Genomic DNA, 5036 nt, shown 5'->3' with positions numbered 1-5036 from the left:
TCAAATAAGATAACAGAGAGACAGACAAAAAAGGCCCACCTCAACACAGCATGTTTGAATTGCAGAAATGCAAAAGGTTAAGAGAAAATCTTGAAGGCATCTGGCAGGTTGTGGTGATGGTATACTTAAAAAGGCAAAAGAACAAGAATTACAGCAGATTTTTCATTAAAAACCGTAGAAGCAAAAAGGCAATGAAGTGACATCTTTAAATTGTTAAAAGAAGAAAAAAAATCTTGTTAACTCAGAATTTTACACTCAGAAAAAAAAAGTCCTTCAAAAATGAAAAAAAAAAAAAAAAAAAAGCTGCCCAGCAAACAATAATGAGGGAAATTACTGCTTAGACTTACTCTGTAAGAGATGTTAAAGGAAATTCTTCAGTAAGAAAAAATATGGTATATGGTATAGGTCAGAAACTTGGATAATAATAAAAATTAGAGTTGAGAAAATGAAAGTAAAACACTCCCTTTTATTTCTTATTGTTAATTTTCTAAATGATAAACCATGTTAAGTAATAATAATAACAAAGTATTGGTCATTCATATGTAAATTGAATGTATGACAACAACGTTACCAGGAATTGGGAATAAGTAGTGATAATATCTTTACACTACAAGTAAAGAAGTATAGAAGTGTTTGAAGACGGACTCAGATTATTTAAAAATCTGTACTTTAAACCCCAAGGCACCTACTAAAAAAGTTAGAATTATAAATATTAAGTCAATTGAGGAGCCAAAAGTGAATAAAAAATTCTTAATTAAAGCAAAGCAAAGTAAAAAAAAAAAAAAATAAATAAAATAAGAAAAATTTAAAAGTAAATCAAATTAAAATTAAATAAATTAAAAAAATAAATGCAATAAAATAAGACAAGGAAAAGTAGAGAAAGAAAAAAGAAATAAAGAATAAATACAACAAATAGAAAACAAGCAAGAAGATAGATTTTTAATCCAACTATGACAATAATAACTTTCAATTTTAATGGTCTAAATCCAGTTAAAATACTGAAATTGTCAGATCTGATTTTTAAAAAGCAGTAACTAAACCAGTTATGTTCATGCAAAGTCTCATTTTAAATATGAAGACCTTTATAAATTAAAAGCAATGGGATAAAGAAATATATGTCATTCAAACACTAACCAAAAATAGCTGAATTAGCTATATTTACTTCAGATAATTAGACTTCAGGAACAGGGAAGATTCTCAGGGATAAATATGGACAAATATATAGTATTAGAGACAAATTCTCAAAGAAGACATAACGCTCCTTAACATGCATTCAGCTAATAACAAAGTTGTATAATACAGGTGAAAAACAGCCAATTTTAATGGAAAAATAAACAAGTCCACATGATAGGGACTATGGTGAATATAGAAATGATGGTACACCTAATGGACCAACATTCAAAGGCAATAATGCTATTGTATTAAGAAAGACTGTGACCCATTATATACTAATATGCTTAAACCTTACACCAATGTGGAACTTCTGACAAGAAGTGAGTAATTTACAAAGGAACTGGATCTGGGATAGAAGAGCAAATAATGGGTATTATGAGGAAAGTCAACAAATATACATGCTCTATATTGATCCTGTGAGAGCAATTTCCTTTGGGATAGGGTTCCTAACTCTTACTGCAGTCGTTTTTATAGTACCAGAGTAGATATTATGGGCAATAAGTCAACACCTGATAAGCTGAACTTAGTATTGGAAGGGAAGGTAATTATAAGAGGTGCCTGTCATTAGAAGCCACAAAGATCTGTGCATAGGCCTATTTCCTTGATGTTTTAATTATTTTTGCCTCAGAACTCTTAATATGAAACTCCGCATTGGGATGGGGTAAAATAGGGAGTCTTACTATGCCCAGCTACTTCCTAAGCTATATTCTTCATCTCTGAATTAATATTGCATATTAATGGCTGGATTGCACACAATGGAAAGCAGCTTTGAAAAACCAGGAATTACTCAGCTTCTCCTCTTGTAGATTTTCTGAAATACCACTATTTTTTTCGAATTACAGGTGCTTTTCAACAGTGTTCTGAGAGTTTTCTGGAAGACAAATGCACGTACGTGATCACTGATCTCCACAATCAATGTACATGAATGCATGTATGGAAATTCAGAGAATTTCTAGGTATGGCCTTCTAAGTACTCTTACAGAGTGAACTACATTTTATTGTGGTGACTTGTTTCTTATAAACTTTTGCATTAAGAAAATAATTGGACATTTATTATGAAGAATTTTTATTATAGTGGTCTCAGGAAACCTGCAATGAGAAAGTATAAAACTCTTAGAAGATTGTTTTAAACACATGGACTGCAAGCTATTTTCAGGCTCAATTCTGAGATTACTTCCACGGTAGCTGCTCAACACATATATAGTGAATAATTAAATGATCTCATTCTGTCCTCATTCAACAATTTTAGATACATGTTCCAGTTATCTATTGCTGCATTGAAAAGCATCCCAGAATGGAGTTTAAAACAACTGTAAAATATTTTTACAGTTTAAAACAACTGTAAAATATTTTTTGCTCACCAGTCTGCAATTTGCCAGGACTTGGTAAGGAAAGTTTTTCTATGGTCCATAGGATATGAACTGCAGTGCACCAGAGGTTGAAGAACGAAGTAGCTAAAAATTCAGCCACTCACATGCCTGGTAGTTGATTCTGTCTGTTGCTAACACTTTCACTGGGCCTGTGCCTAGAGCACTTACATGAGAACGTTTTAGCCATTTGCTTGGTTTACTCATAACGTAATGCTCAGTTCCAAGAGTAAATAACCTCAAAGAGAAAGAGCCAGGACCGCTGTCTTTGATGACGTAGACTTCCAAGCAATGCAGCATCATTTCTCTGGTTTCATTCAGTGCAAGTTAATAATATTTGCATGGATTCAAGAAGATGAAAACATGACATCACTCCAAAGGGAGGAATCTCAAAGAATTTGTGTGCATGTCTAAAGCCACTAAGATCCTCTGCTGGCCACACATTATTTATATTTCCTCCATATGCAAAATTCACTCATTGACTTTTAATATTCCCCATCTTTTCTATTCAGTATCAGATTTAGGCTCAAGTTCCAGGATCTAAATAAGGTAAATGTGTACCTCAAATATTTTTCTCGAGTACAGCAGCTAGGGTATAGTTATTCTTCATCTGGAAAACTATGAACTAAAGAGAAGATTTACCTTCATTCTATACAATAAACATAGTGGTCCAAAATGAGAAAAAAAAATTGAAAAAAGAAAAGCACATAACAATCACTAGTCCATGGTGATTCCGAAATCAATCAGGTACATAGTGTCAGTTCTTTAAAGCTTTAAACTACCTTCTAGGAGTTGTCAGCATGGCTCTTGTCTCTCTTTTGGAGTCTGGGTTCCTCTTTATGAGTCATTCTTACTTTTCCATAGAACATGGGCCATATTCTCAGTACTATAGATTTTCCAGCCTGTCTCTAACCATGGAAGTTTGGGGACCAAATTGCCTCTCTCTTTTTTTTTTTTTAAGATGTAATTAATTAATTAGTTAATTAATTTGAGAGAGAGAATGAGAGAGAGAGAGAGATTGAGCATAAGAAGAGGGAGCGTCAGAGGGAGAAAGAGACTCCCTGCCAAGCAGGGAGCCTGATGTGGGACTCAGTCCCGGGACTCTAGGATCATGACCTGAGCCAAAGGCAGTCACTTAACCAACTGAGCCACCCAGGCGCTCTCAAATTGACTCTTTAAATTGTGGACTCATTCTACCCTCTCAGGACAAGCTGGTATATATTTCTTAAACAAAATTATGAGTTTTTTGATGAGTCAATTTATAATCTGTTGCATTGTTAAACAAAAGCAATACTAATCTCTTGGGTTTATGGTATGACTGCCTTGAGGCAGGAGCCTCATGATTCCTAGAAGCTCTAATGTTTAATGGTATTCTATTCTATGCTATTCATTAGTAGTGAGACAAGAAGCCAGTTCTTATTTCAGAGAAGTAGAAAAAGATTTCACTTTTATACGGATGAATGTCAAAGAATTTGCAAACATATTTAATACCTCAGTATCTATAAATTTAATTTTGATTTTAAATAATTTTTGCAAACTTAATTCAGTTTGTAAGTACAGAATATTCTAAGTTGAATTGGTTAAGGAGTAAACAAAATACTATTTAAGAGTTAGATTGACTGAAATCATTGGGACATTTATGTGTCCCAATTTCTTTTCATACTATATCATTCACATTTTAAGACACTAGGTTTACTGTAAATGAAATAAGAAAATATATGTGAGCTATATGAATAAAAAGGTTTTACAGAATTAAAGTACAGAATTATCATCATTACCAGGAAGAAGCTTTCTTCCTTAATTGGTTGTGATTTCATACTGAGTTGACAGGCTATCCCATTAAAAAATTGCCTTCCTTTAAAATGAGAAATAATTATTTTTCCCTTTGAAAAATGTATATTTTAAGGTTACTGTAATGAGGTTTCTTTTCAATGAACTTTCTTTTAGTCTTTCTGCTTACCAAGTTTCCCACATCTAAAGTGCAAAATGTAAATGTTATCTAGCACACTCTGCATCTATATCATAATCGTTATTTAATTATACTTGAACTCTTGGTAAAACAACATGAAAATATGAAATCTGCATATGACTATAGTTTTTATAAATTCTATTTAGTATATTTAATGATATGAATTTATTTAAAAAATAGTACATCTGAATTAGTACATGACTGTTAAATTATAAAGTACAAAAATAATACTATTGAAATGACTCAACAATTCAAATTTCATAGAAATTACATGGTCATTGCCTTCATTATCATGGGCAATAGTTTCTAGGAAATAAAATTAAAAGAAACATTGGGGGGGTGCTGGGTAGCTCAATCAGTTAAGCAACAGACTCATGATTTTATCTCAGGTCATAATCTCAAGGTCATGAGTTTGAACCCTGGGTTGGTGTTCCCACTCACCATGAGTCTGCTTGAGATTCTCCTGTTCTCCTTCTCAAATAAATAAGTAAAATGTTTAAATAAATAAATAAATAAATGAAATAAGC

This window comes from Mustela lutreola, chromosome 1, assembly GCF_030435805.1.
Source record: "Mustela lutreola isolate mMusLut2 chromosome 1, mMusLut2.pri, whole genome shotgun sequence".
In the NCBI taxonomy this organism is placed as follows: domain Eukaryota; kingdom Metazoa; phylum Chordata; class Mammalia; order Carnivora; family Mustelidae; genus Mustela; species Mustela lutreola.
Note: the sequence above shows the minus strand (reverse complement) of the source record.